General features: G+C 43.8%; 1 protein-coding gene and 1 non-coding gene across 3 annotated transcripts in view; one reads left to right on the top strand and one right to left on the bottom strand.

Moving 5' to 3' along the window:
- The first annotated feature begins 3498 nt into the window (after positions 1-3498).
- SUSD1 (sushi domain containing 1) overlaps positions 3499-14523 on the top strand; it is a 154855-nt gene continuing 143830 nt past the window's right edge. Inside the window, exons 1-2 of one of the 2 annotated variants that reach the window (XM_059889560.1) lie at positions 3499-3798; positions 8413-9886. The gene's annotated coding sequence lies outside the window, so the exon portion shown is untranslated. Of the gene's footprint in view, positions 3799-8162; positions 9887-14523 lie in introns of those variants that run through there. The other variant, XM_059889561.1, reaches the window with a different exon arrangement.
- On the bottom strand, positions 11590-11696 carry LOC112447949 (U6 spliceosomal RNA). Its single transcript, XR_003036203.1, has one exon. It is a non-coding gene; the product is annotated as a U6 spliceosomal RNA (small nuclear RNA).

The following is a 14523-nucleotide window of genomic DNA, read 5'->3' as shown; positions in this document are numbered from 1 at the left end:
CAAGTTGTCAGCAGATTTGGTTTCTTCTGAGATCTCTCCACAGCATCCTCACACGGCCTGTTCTCTGTGCTCACGCATCTCTGGTGCTTCTTTACTTCTTCCTCTTCTAAGGACACCAGTCATGTTGGATTAGGGCCCCATTCTTCTGACCTCTTTTAACCTTAATTACTTCCTAAAGGCTTCTCTCCTAATATAGTCACATTGGGAGTTAGGGCTTCAGCTAATGAATCTGGGGGGACACAATTCAATCCATTACACTCTGCACTTTGGTTGCTTCTCTGTAAAATGATGGTGATAATAATGTTAGTAGTACATTTCACACAAAATTGCCATGAGAAATAAATGAGTCACTATACATAAAGTACTTAGTGATTTCACATATGAAATGTTATCCAAAATCTATTATTTTTAAAATAATTTTTATTGGAGTATCCAGCCATCTCATCCTCTGTCATCCCCTTCTCCTCTTGCCCCCAATTTCTCCCAGCATCAGAGTCTTTGCCAATGAGTCAACTCTTCACATGAGGTGGCCAAAGTACTGGAGTTTCAGCTTTAGCATCATTCCTTCCAAAGAATTCCCAGGGCTGATCTCCTTCAGAATGGACTGGTTGGATCTCCTTGCAGTCCAAGGGACTCTCAAGAGTCTTCTCCAACACCACAGTTCAAAAGCATCAATTCTTCCACGCTCAGCCTTCTTCACAGTCCAACTCTCACATCCATACATGACCACAGGAAAAACCATAGCCTTGACTAGACGAACCTTTGTTGGCAAAGTAATGTCTCTGCTTTTGAATATGCTATCTATCTAACTTTCCTTCCAAGGAGTAAGTGTCTTTTAATATCATGGCTTCAGTCACCATCTGTACGTCTAAGTGAACTCTGGGAGTTGGTGATGGACAGGGAGGCCTGGCATGCTGCGATTCATGGGGTCGCAAAGAGTCGGACACGACTGAGCGACTGATCTGACCTGATCTGATCTGACAGTTGCTTTACCATACTGTGTTTGTTTCTACCGCACAGCAAAAGGAAGCAGCCGTTGTTGTTGCTGTTTAGTCACTAAGTCGTGTCTGACTCTTTGTGACTTCATGGACTGTAGCACACCAGGCTCCTCTGTCCTCCGGTATCTCCCAGAGTTTGCTCAAATTCATGTATCGATTGAGTCGGTGATGTTATCTAACCATCTCATCCTCTGCCGCCCACTTCTCCTTTTGCCTTCAATGAACCATACGTATACATGTATCCCCTCCCTTTAGAACTTCCTCCCCATAAGGAAATGATCCACATCTTCCAACAAAGCCAAAAATTTTAATTAAACAGAGTGCTATCAGCAAGGTGGAGCCTCTGCAGACAACTATTGCGTATCCTTCTACTAGTGTCTTTTTTCAGCACTATTTTTTCCAGTTATAGCAGTTTTTCTCAACTCTTCTTTACTCTCCTTTGATAAATATGTAAATCTTGTGCTCCCCTTTAGGGTTGTTAGAACATGTATAATAATGTAAATAACCATCATAACTAAAAACAAACAATAGCAATTTTTGAGAGCAAATGCATATTGTTTTGTTTTGTTTTTTTAATTCGTATTTTTTAGCCACGTTTTTGTAAGGTGGTTAGGGCTTCCCCAGTGGTTCAGTGGTAAAAAAAAATCCACCTACCAATGAAGGAGACACAGGAAATGCGGGTCCAATCACTGGGTTGGGAAGATCCCCTGGAGGAGGGAATGGAAACCCACTCCAGAATTCTTGCCTGGGAAATCCCATGGACAGGGGAGCCTGGAGGGCTACAGTCCCTGGGGTCTCAAAGAGTCATACACGACTGAAGCAACTGAGCGAACGAGCAAGCCAATAACATGGTTACTGATGTGAGCGCTGGGAGAACAGCTTGCCATGAAAGCCTTGCCTGTTATGCAGTGTGGAAGACGCAGCCTTTTCCAAGTCAAGTCTGCTCCTGCTTGGTTTACATAGCCAGGGCTGTGGACAAATCAGCTTACAAACATACAGTGATGGAAATGATAATGATGGCACATAAATTGCTTCTCTTCTCCGTGATAAACTGGGAACCGCTTTATCCCTAAATTCTCCAAAGTGCTTTTCTAAATGTTTTCTTATGTAACTGACTCAAACTTATCTTCCTTTCAACCCTTCTTGAGACTTTTCCTGGCAAAGACCGACTATCAGGAAGGAAGAGTTTTCCCCTGGAGGAGTTTCCCCAAAGAAATTTGGGTCTACCCCTGACACAAGGAAAAGTTTGCCTGAATTTATCTTGCAGCTGGACTGGAGGGGGTTGGAATTTGTTTTTCTTGGAAGCCAATCTCAAAATCCTTGTCCTTTAGAACATCATCAAAATGAGAAAATGAAAAGACGTTTCAATGTCAGCTGGAACCTAGAAATGGGTTTTTGTTAGACCACGCTTAAAAGAACAAACAGGGTTGCTATTTGAGCCTTTGTTATTCAGGTTCGGTGTTTTCACAGCCTCAGTTCTACATTCCAAGCAAACCAAGCTCCATTGCAGAGTTAGGCTGTTCTGAAAAGTTTGCAAAAGTCGGCCTCACCCCAAAGTACGGTAATAGTTTCTAAATTGAATGAAGTGAATATTTATTTGACCACCCACAAACTTCAGTGTGGAATTGAAGAAATTTGTACAAATTTGGCATCGTCATTCAGATGTTCACAAAAAATTGATAATCCAATTGTTTTCTACCTGCCCCCAACTGCCTTGATGGCAACCTGCCAGAGACTCTACAGCTTACTGCAGCCATGCCTGCTGTTTGTCCCTTTTCCTCTTTCCATCCTGTGTCCAGGTCCTCATCCCCTCCTGCCTCCCCAGAGATCTCACTCTATCCATGATCCATTATCTATGTCCACTGGCCCATCTCTCTTGCTTCTTCCATCTCATCTGCTTCATGGGGTTTTCCTGTCAGCCTTTTAACTGTGCTCAAGTCTCTCCAATCTATTATTTATTTACTTATTTATTTTTGGCTGCAACAGGTCTTAGCTGTGGCACTTGGGCTTAGTAGTGGCGGCGCTGGGACTCAAGGAAATAAAACCTCCAGTGCTCCTTTGCCTTCCATTCTACATCTCATCTTCCCCTTCTCAGACTTCCAAATAGAATGGTCTCTGCTTCTTCAACTTTCTACTCTCACGAGAGCCCCCTCTTCTGTGCATTGGATGAACTCAAAATCAGAACTTGCTTGAAAATTAAAAACCTACACTCCCCTTCAAATAGAACACTTACTTTCTGTCTGCAGGGATGGTAGCAAAAGTACACTACAAATGTGTGCTGAGCACCACCTTGGTTCCAAGGGCTGTTCTAAATGCTTACTCATTCCATATTCTCCATGTGCCTGGCATCCTAGAGTGTCACACTTGAATCTCTGAATTTTTAAAATATTTATATTTATTTATTTGGCTGTGCTGGGTCTTAGTTGCAGCATGTGGGATCTAGTTCCACGACTGGGGGTCGAACCCCAGGCCCCTGCATTGGGAGCTCAGAATCTTAGCTGCTGGACCACCAGGGAAGTCCTGAAATCTCTGTATTTTGTATTAGGAAGTAAGTTTTTAAAGGTAAAATAGAAATATTTTCTGTTTTCTTCCATTCTGAGAGTCTGACATATGCCCTTTCCACCCCTCTGGTTAAGAATTACTGATCTAGAGAGTCAACAGTTGGGGAAATAATCATTCCTTCTTTCTTCTTAGTAGACTATGGATGCAACTTTTCTGCACCAGTGGCGATGCCGTCTCCAGGAAGAATAGCCGATTAGAACGGAAGCACAGCCTTGCAATTAGGGCTTCAGAATGCCAGGTGACCTTTTCTCTCACAGTGGAAATGTCATTGTCATGTTTCTCTTTTAATTTGTGACTAAGAATGAATGTCATCACCCACCATCTCTTGCTCAGAAGAGATTACCAGTCACTGTATAAATAACACAGCTACCCGCAATTCAATTTCCCAAGACTGCAGACCTTTAAAGAGAGGTGATCCTTTAAGAAAAAACAGAAAACCTGGAGAGGTGATGTTCATAGTGAGACCAAGGGACATATGAAGATACCTCCTGGCTCCAAACCCAGGACATTATTGGCCATTCATTTATCACACACTAGAGTAAATACTTTGTGAGGTCCTGTGGTCACAAGGTCAAATAAGACAAGGCTCCTTGCCCTGGTTAAAGGGAGAGAAATAGCTAAACATTGTAAAAGAGGGTTTACAGAACACTGGAGGAGCACCATGGAAGGAGAAGGAGCCAGAGTGAAGTCTGGGCAGGGTCTTGGATGATGTAATAATCAAGAGACTCTAGGTGATGCTATGATAACAGATAAACCCTAAACATTCACAGCTTCCAACAATAAATAAAATTCAGTTCTATGGACCAGACGTGGTCGCTGTACCATCTAAAACACATGGCCTCCAAAGTCTCCTTAGCACAGAAAAAGCAATGTTCAAAGGCCACAGTTCTTACTTGCCCCACTGCTCGTCTAAGAAGTGATACATGGGACATATGATATCATATTATACAATATTATGTCATGAGATTTATATCATAGTGTGCATGGGTCATACTTATACTGAAACTATTTGTTGTTGATATGAAATTCAAATTTAACTGGGTATCCTATATTTTCATTTGCTAAATCTGTGGAAAATTCTTAAAGGGATGGGAATACCAGATCACCTCACCTGCCTCCTGAGAAACCCGTATGCAGGCCAGGAAGCAACAGTTAGAACCGAACATGGAACAACGGACTGGTTCCAAATTGGGAAAGGAGTACATCAAGGCTGTATATTGTCACCCTGCTTATTTAACTTCTATGTAGAGTACATCATGCAAAATGCCGGGCTGGATGAAGCATAAGCTGGAATCAAAATTGCTAGGAGAAATATCTGGAGAAGGAAATGGCAACCCACTCCAGTGTTCTTGCCTGGAGAAGCCCATGGACGGAGAAGCCTGGTAGGCTGCAGTCCATGGGGTCGCACAGAGTCGGACACGACTGAAGCGACTTAGCAGCAGCAGGAGAAATATCAATAACCTCGAATATGCAGATGACACCACCCTTATGGCAGAAAGCAAAGAGGAACTAAAGAACCTCTTGATGAAAGTGAAAGAGGAGAGTGAAAAAGCTGGCCCAAAATTCGAAATTCAAAAAGCTAAGATCATGGCGTCCGGTCCCATCACTTCATGGCAAATAGAGAGGAAACAATGACAACAGTGAGAGACTTTATTTTCTTGGGCTCCAAAATCACTGCAGATGGTGACTGCAGCCATGAAATTAAAAGATACTTGCTCCTTGGAAGAAAAGCTATGACCAACCTAAACAACATATTGAAAAACAGAAACATTACTTTTCCGACAAAGTCCCATCGAGTCAAAGCTATGGTTTTTCCAGTAGTCATGAGCTTCCCTTGTGGCTCAGCTGGTAAAGAATCTGCCTGCAATGAGGGAGACCTGGGTTCGATCCCTGGGTTGGGAAGATCCCCTAGGGAAGGGAAAGGCTACCCACTGCAGTATTCTGGCCTAGAGAAAGAGTCGGACACAACTGAGCAACTTTCACTTGTATGGATGTGAGAGTTGGACCATAAAGAAAGCTGAGCACCAAAGCATTGATGCTTTTGAACTGTGGTGTTTCAGAAGACTCTTGAGAGTCCCTTGGACTGCAAGGAGATCCAACCAGTCAATCGTAAAGGAAATCAGTCCTGAATATTCATTGGAAGGACTGATACTGAAGCTGAAGCTCCAATACTTTGGCCACCTGATGCAAAGAACTGACTCATTAGGAAAAACCCTGATGCTGAGAAAGATTGAAGGCAGGAGGAGAAGGGGACAACAGAGGATGAAATGGTTGGATGGCATCACAGACTCAATGACGTGAGTTTGAGCAAGCTCTGGGAAAGGAAGCCTGGCGTGCTTCAGTCCATGGGGTCGCAAAGAGTTGGACACGACTGAGCGACTGAACAACAATCCTATACTTTCAGTTGCTAAATCTGGCAGTGAAGGAAAGTTTTGTGGCATTTTGTGATCAGTTGCTACCCCCAGGATGGATGGGCCCTGAGCATCAGCCTGACATTTTGAGTGGCATGGTCACCACAGGCCCCAGCGGCTCTTGCAGGCACAGAGGTTCTGCTGGGGCAGGCAGAGCGGAGTCTGGACAGCCTCCAGGAGACCACAGCTGTTGGAGGAAACTCAGAGCTGCTGGTGTGGGCGAGAGGGCTGTCTCTGTGCTGACGATCCCTCAGGAGTTCTTCCCGGGGCCAAGCCACCCACACACCTGGCCTGGAAGCTCACATGGGCTTCTAGGGTCAAAGCTGGTCCCACGTGGTCTGATGCAGAAGTGGAGAGGAGACACTAGGATGTCCAAACATCCTAGCAGCCGTGCAACCCTGCTCCCTCCATACACACTATCATCCAAGCCACAGGTTCAGGGCTTGCCCTAGTGGTCCAGTGGTTAAGGCTCTGTACTGCCAATGCGGGGGCATGGGTTCGATCCTTAGTTGGGGAACTAAGAGCCCACAGGCTGCCAAAGATATTTTAAAAAAAAGCAGCATGTTCATCTCCCAAGCTCCTGCATCTAGGCCCAGCTCTCAGTACCTCAGAACAAGGCAGCATTCACATCAGAGGCTGGCAGTCCCCACCACCCCTACATTTGCAGAGCCTGGGACAAGACTAAACGTGCCCCATATTGAATAATATGTCTCCCTACAAAGTTGAAAAATATGGCAAACACTCTAACCCACTCCAGTGTTCTTGCCTGGAGAATCCCAGGGATGGGGGAGCCTGGTGGGCTGCCGTCTATGGGGTCACACAGAGTTGGACATGACTGAAGTGAATTAGCAACTAACTTTTATACAGCTAAGAGTTGGCAGACTGTTAAGATGATGGAATTTAATTATTACTGCGCATGTCTGGGTGTTCTGTTGAGTAGCCAGTGATGTTTGGATGAGTCATTGAATAAAGACATACACAGTTTATAAGATATATATATATGTACCCCATGTTTTTCTATTCATTTTAGCAAAATTATATTGACATACTAAAGGTTTTCTCATAATTTGTACAGTCTTGACAGTAAACTCCAAAGCAGAGTTTGACAAACTTTTTCTATGGAGGATCACATAGTAAAAATTTTAGGTTTTGTGGGCCATATGGTTTCTTTGAAAATTACTCAACTCTGCCACCAGAATGGGCTTCACTGGTGGCTCAGACAGTAAAGAATCTGCGTGCAATGTGGGAGACCTGGGTTTGATCCCTGGGTTGGGAAGATGCCCTGGAGGAGGGCATGGCCACCCACTCCAGTATTTTTGCCTGGAGAATCCCATGGACAGAGGAGCCTGGCGGGCTACAGTCCATGGAGTCGAAAAGAGTTGGACATGACTGAGCAACTAAGCACAGCACAGCCACTAGAATGTCGTGTCTGACTCTTTGAGACCCCATGGACTATACCGTCCATGGAACTCTTCAGGCCTGAATACTGGAGTGGGTAGTCCTTCCCTTCTCCAGGGGATCTTCCCAACCCAGGGCCTGAACCCAGGTCTCCCACGTTGCAGGCGGATTCTTTACCAGCTGAGCCACAAGGGAAGCCCAGAATAAGAAAGCAGCCATAGACAACTTGTAGGTGATGAGTGATGTAGCTGTGTTCCAATAAAACTTTGCTTTCAAAACAAAACCAGGTGGTGGGTCTGATTTAATTCTGCAGCATTAAAAACAAAATGTTACTGTGTTCACAGGGTACGAAATTTGAATATATTTTATCAAAAACAGTAAATCAAAATTTTAAATTATTTTAATATAATTTAAGAAATTGTCTTCTAAAACAGTCAAACTGTTTCACTAAAATCAATAGTAAAATACAAATTATGATAGGAAAATATCAACACTTGATGTCAAAGTTATTTAAATAAAGCTGACAATTTTTTGTAGTTTTATTTAAAAAAAATTTTATTTTTGATTGGAGGATAATGACTTTACAATGTTCTGTTGGTTTCTGCCAAACAACAACATGAACAACACCCCCTCCCTCTGACTTTTAGTTTTGTAAAGATTTGATTAAGCCTATGAAATCTAAAAAATAAATCTATAAAAATAAAACTATTCACAGTTCCAGCCTTTAATACTCGGTTGCCAACAGTAAAGAACTGGGATCATGCTTCATATACATTAGATGTAGACCAATATGTTTACAAAATTAAAAGTCACATGAATTCCTAATGTTGCAAAATGTTCCTCAACAGTCAGGGGTAATGGTTGCAAAACTACAAACTGGTGAGGCATGGATTAGCTATAACTTGAAGAAAAACAGACAGTGGACCCTCAGCACTGCTGGAAAATGGTATTTTATCATGAAAAAATCTGTTACATCCAAACTATCACAGAGAAGGGATTTAATAAGTTAATCTGTCTTCTGTCTCTTTTTTATGTTCTTTCAGTTCTCAAACCTCCCTACCCTTGGAGGCATCTACCTCTGACGTCAGCAGTGACACAATGAGAAACTCCTGGGGCATTTGGAAGCTGCTGAAGGAAATGGCAACCCACTCCAGAACCCTTGCCTGGAAAATCCCATGGAAGGAGGAGTGTGGGTGACTACAGTCCATGGGGTCGCAAAGAGTTGGACACGACTGAGCGACTTCATTTTCTTTCTTTCTTTCTACATTGTGTTTCAATAACATGAGGCAAGAGAAGTGGAGAAACATTTCCTGAGTTTGGGTGGGGTTGATCATGGGAGTGGATGTTTAGAGTTAGGAAATGGCAACCCACTCCAGTATTCTTGCCTGGAGAGTCCCATGGACAGAGGAGCCTGGCGGGCTACAGTCCATGGGGTTGCAAAAGTCGGACGTGACTTGGCGACTAAACCACAACCACATGAAGGCTGAGTGACTTTTAACGTAACGACTTTATTTTTCGGCCACACTGGGTCTTCCTTGCTTTTCTCAGGCTTTCTCTAGTTTGTAGTGAGCAGGGGCTACTCTTCGTTGTGGTGCTCAGGCGTCTCTCTGCGGTGGTTTCTCTTGTGGAGCTCAAGCTCTAGGTGCACAGGCTCAGCAGTGGTGGCCCCGGTTCCTAGTTGCTCTGGGGCATGTGGAACCTTCCAGCACCAGGGAAGATTCCAAACCCTGTCCTCTGCATCGGTAGGCAGATTCTTATCTACTGCGCCCTCAGGGAAGCCCCTTAGTGATTTTTGATAAATAATTTTCAGGGTTTTGCCAAGTCTTTTTTTTTTCTTTTTTCTTTTCTTCTTTGTAACTTCTTTGTATTAAAATGTTTTACGTTTCCCAGGCGGATGCCCAAGGTGGCAAAGGGTTGGTCCTAGGGTTGGTCCTAGATGGCTCTGTCCGTCTCCCTGGGCAACCGGATGCCCTTCAGGATCAAGCAGGTACCGCTGGGCTGGGAGGTGATGGACGTGTGCCGTGAGCGCACCAACATTTCTGGCAGTTGTGCAGAAACAAGGTAAAATCCCTGATCTTCCTCTGCAAGCGGATGAACACAAACCCATCCGCAGCCGCCGCCACTTCTGAGCCGCATCTTTTGGAGGGTGTGTGGCAGGCCTTCCCCAAAACCACGGGATGCCAGGCCATCCTGAGCCCTCAAGGTTTTTGATGGGACCCTGCTGCCCTCTGACCAGGAAAAGCAAAGAGTGGTTCCTGTTGCCCTCAAGGCCGTTTGTGTGAAGCTTGTGTGAAAGTTTGCTTCCCCCTGGGTGTCTGGCTCACAGGTTGGCAGTGGCAGCCCCACTGGAGGAGAAGTAGGAGTAGGTCAAGATCGGTTACAGGAAGGAAGAACAGCTCACGAGGCTACGGAAACAGGCTGAAAAGAACCTGAGAAGAAAACTGACGAATACGCAGAGGTCCTCAAGACTTTCAGGGTCCTGATCCGCGCCTAATGAAGACTGTGTATTTCTCAAAGGTTAAAAAAAAAAAAAGTTCCTAATTCACTCATATGACTTTCACAATCAGATGATGAACCAGAAAGGATTATTACGTGCATTAATAAATTTAATTTTTGAGAAAATGTTTGTAATTGGCAGGACCCTCTGAAAAGTGGGGTTCAGAGTAGGGGGCTCTTCTTGCTATAACTAAAGAGCATCCTGGGTTGGAGATACTTCCTGGGGAAAGTCTTTGAGAGCCTGGAGGCTTAGGGCTGGGCATGAGCAGGAGTTTCCTTTCAATTTCTTTTTTCTTTATTAATGTGGACCACTTTCGAAGTCTTTATTAAATTTGCCACAATATTGCTTCTGTTGTTTATGTTCTGGTTTTTTGGCCCTGAGGCATGTGGGATCCTGGCTCCTCAACCAGGGATCGAACTTGCACCCCATGCACCCGGAGGTGAATTCTCAACCACTGAACCACCAGGAAGGATCCTCCTTTCCATTTCTTTTTTCTTTTTTTTAAATTTTATTTTATTTAACTTTACAATATTGTATTGGTTTTGCCATATATCAAAATGAATCTGCCACAGGTATACATGTGTTCCCCATCCTGAACCCTCCTCCCTCCTCCCTCCCCATACCATCCCTCTGGGTCGTCCCAGTGCACCAGCCCCAAGCATCCAGTATCGTGCATCGAACCTGGACTGGCATCTCGTTTCATATATGATATTATACATGTTTCAATGCCATTCTCCCAAATCATCCCACCCTCTCCCTCTCCCAAAGAGTCCAAAAGACTGTTCTATACATCAGTGTCTCTTTTGCTATCTCGTATATAGGGTTATTGTTACCATCTTTCTAAATTCCATATATATGCGTTAGTATACTGTATTGGTGTTTTTCTTTCTGGCTTACTTCACTCTGTACAATAGGCTCCAGTTTCATCCACATCATTAGAACTGATTCAAATGTATTCTTTTTAATGGCTGAGTAATACTCCATTGGGTATATGTACCACAGCTTTCTTATCCATTCATCTGCTGATGGACATCTAGGTTGCTTCCATGTCCTGGCTATTATAAACAGTGCTGCGATGAACATTGGGGTACACGTGTCTCTTTCCCTTCTGGTTTCCTCAGTGTGTATGCCCAGCAGTGGGATTGCTGGATCATAAGGCAGTTCTATTTCCAGTTTTTTAAGGAATCTCCACACTGTTCTCCATAGTGGCTGTACTAGTTTGCATTCCCACCAACAGTGTAAGAGGGTTCCCTTTTCTCCACACCCTCTCCAGCATTTATTGCTTGTAGACTTTTGGATTGCAGCCATTCTGACTGGCGTGAAATGGTACCTCATAGTGGTTTTGATTTGTATTTCTCTGATAATGAGTGATGTTGAGCATCTTTTCATGTGTTTGTTAGCCATCTGTATGTCTTCTTTGGAGAAATGTCTATTTAGTTCTTTGGCCCATTTTTTGATTGGGTCATTCATTTTTCTGGAATTGAGCTGCAGGAGTTGCTTGTATATTTTTGAGATTAGTTGTTTGTCAGTTGCTTCATTTGCTATTATTTTCTCCCATTCTGAAGGCTGTCTTTTCACCTTGCTAATAGTTTCCTTTGATGTGCAGAAGCTTTTAAGTTTAATTAGGTCCCATTTGTTTATTTTTGCTTTTATTTCCAATATTCTGGGAGGTGGGTCATAGAGGATCCTGCTGTGATGTATGTCAGAGAGTGTTTTGCCTATAAAAAATATGGAACGCTTCACGAATTTGCGTGTCATCCTTGCGCAGGAGCCATGCTAATCTTCTCTGTATCGCTCCAATTTTAGTATATGTGCTGCCGAAGCGAGCACCCTCCTTTCAGTTTCTGACTTTCTTCTCTGAGTATCTCCAACTCTTAGCAAATTTCTTTGCAATTTTTTTTTTTCCAGAGAAAAACTCTTTTCTGTCTGTCTTGTGTTTTCCTTTGGGTCCCTGTTTTCATCTTTTGAAAATCTGCTCATCTTTTAGGGTCTAGTTTGAAGGCTTCCTCCTTAATGATTTCTTTCTTGTTCTGGGCAGCTGAAAGGCCCCCTAATGTGAACTGCCCGCCCCCCGCCCATAGGATTTTGTTTAAAGCAGAGAAATGCTTCTTAAAAACTCGACTGGTCTAGAAGCCACAGTCCTTCCTGCATCTTGGCAGAGGCTACAAATGCGGTGGGTGGTTGAAGGAAGTCATGGAGTGTCCTTGCCTGGAACTTCCCCGCTTAGGCCACCCTAGACAGGTCCTGGGAGCTAACCTGAGGTAACTTCAGGCTCATTTCCCAGGAAAGTTGGAAAGTTCGTCTCTAGAAAGCCATTTCTAGGGTATTCTGGAGTCATTGTGTTCTAAAAGACCGGAGGTAAGCGTAATGAACTGCACCCAACAGTGTAAGGGGTATGCATTTAAGGTTGTACACCTGAGTTATACAAAATGTAAGACTATTACAAGGATTTTTATTATTAGGACCTGTGGGGAAAAGATCCACTTGATTCTACACTGGTCAAACTGTTCCCCAAGTACTGTGTTCAGTCTGGGGCATAAATAACTCTTTAAGTAGATATAGATTACAAGAACAACAATAATAAAACACAAAGTAGTTACCCACTCCAGTGTTCTTGCCTGGAGAATCCCAGGGACGGGGGAGCCTGGTGGGCTGTCGTCTCTGGGGTCGCACAGAGTTGGACACGACTGAAGCGACTTAGCAGCAGCAGCAGCAGTTACCCAGAATGGTGAGACTCAAAGCTACATCCTAGAATGCCATAAGGCGAGGGAGTCCAGCTCAGATAAGCTTTGATTTGTGAAAAGGCAGATCTGGTAAGCTGAGAAGGGAGGAGTTCTGAAGAGCCAGTGTGCTAACAAAGTTACAGTCATACCTACTGTTCTTGCTGCCTGGCACCATTTACCCTGCTGATAAAAATGTTGCCCTATATCATGAATCCCTCCTTCCTGGCTCAGTCCTTGGGGTTTGGGTGAGGCTGACCCCACACTCAGGCTGAGCTCTGGTAGCTCCAGGCTCTTTATTGATCCTATTATCCAGGACCATGGTGTGGCTATGGGTACCTCTGTCCCGAGGGAGAAAAAGTTTCGAGGCTTTTGTGTCTCTTCTGGGGAAGTCTCCTTTGTATTTGAAGCTGAAATGCTGTAAGAACTGATCTGCAGCAGCTATCATGTAGGAATGCAGTGAAAACCTGAAGAACAGAGCAAGCAGAGCTAAGAGAGAGAAACTGGATTCCAGGGGCACTGTTGGTGTTTGGTCAAGTCACACCTTAAGTCAGATCTGTCAGTGCACCTCTCAGATTATAGGAGTCAACAACTTCCAGTTTTGCTTTCAACATTTTGGATCATAGAAAGTCATGTGAACCAAAAGTCTCCCAAGTAGTATGCAGCAGGGAAGTGAAGCAGAGGGACTCAGGAAAGAGCAATTCTGACAGCAGCTGGTGAGTTGGTAATATGGAGAGCTAGTCTGTTTGGGAAGGTGCAGGTGACTTGATTTAGATGATGTTTGACAACTTGAGTTTTATCTGAGCGTCTAAGGTCTATGGCCTGTCAGCCCAATACTATGCAATATTGGCAAATTATTGATATACATAAGAAGTAACTGCCATGATGACAAAGAATAATTTGATTTAAAAAAATTACCCGTGAGTACTTAGGGTTTCTTCCACAAACCTGCCAGAGAAAATCAAAGCATAAGAAATCTTTTGAACTGGCTAATACATGCTTCCTTTTCCATTACCCACTTTGGCACAGACTCAAAGTTTCTCACTCATATCCATTTGAAAACCACTGTGGGAGCAAGTCAGTACAACGTGGGGTGACATCAGAGTCCAGGAGACAGTCACTGTGGGAGAGTCACCTGGGGATAGATCATCCAGGAGCATGGAGCCCTTGAATGAACAGGAAATGAGACATGTAGGGAGCTGACTAATCTGAGGATTGTCTACATTGGCTTCCTCCAAGGATGAGTAGCTGAGCTGAATGTTAACCCCCACCGGCAACTGAGGACAGACAGTGACTGACTCCAATCCTCCTTCCTTCTTCCAACATGTAGAATACTTGCTAGGTACCAAGAGTTGTTCCAGATATAAGGATAGCTGGTTAATATGGCATTCACAGCCTTGAGTCTAATGGGAAGGACAGACAATTAAATGCTGAAAAGTCACTTATAGGGAAACTTTGGAAGTAGAAATGTATACTTAATATTGGTGGATTTCACTGTATGTAAATTTTGTGTGTATGCAGTCACTCAGTCGTATCTGACTCTATGTGACTCCATGGACTGTTGCTCACCAGGCTCCTCTGTCCATGGGATTTTCCAGGCAAAAATACTAGTGTGGGCTGCCATTTCCTACTCCAGGGAATCTTCCTGACCCAAGGATCTAACCTGCGATTCCTGCCTCTCCTGCATTGGCAAATGGATTCTTTACTACTGTGCTACCTGGGAATCCCATGTAAAGTATACTTGAGTTTAAACAACAACAACAACAAAAACAGACAGGAAAAAATAAAACAGAATCACCTAAAAGTGGAACTGGAAATCCAGGCAGGGTATTATCAGAGCACCAAAATAGAGGTTATTTGTGTAAGATATAAAGCTGATTGTGATCAGATTAATAAATGCATGAAAGAGCCGATGCACCTAAAACCCATGAAAGCAG

This window comes from Bos taurus, chromosome 8 (genome assembly GCF_002263795.3).
Source record: "Bos taurus isolate L1 Dominette 01449 registration number 42190680 breed Hereford chromosome 8, ARS-UCD2.0, whole genome shotgun sequence".
Lineage (NCBI taxonomy): Eukaryota > Metazoa > Chordata > Mammalia > Artiodactyla > Bovidae > Bos > Bos taurus.
Note: the sequence above shows the minus strand (reverse complement) of the source record. Positions and strands in the feature narration are given on the sequence as shown.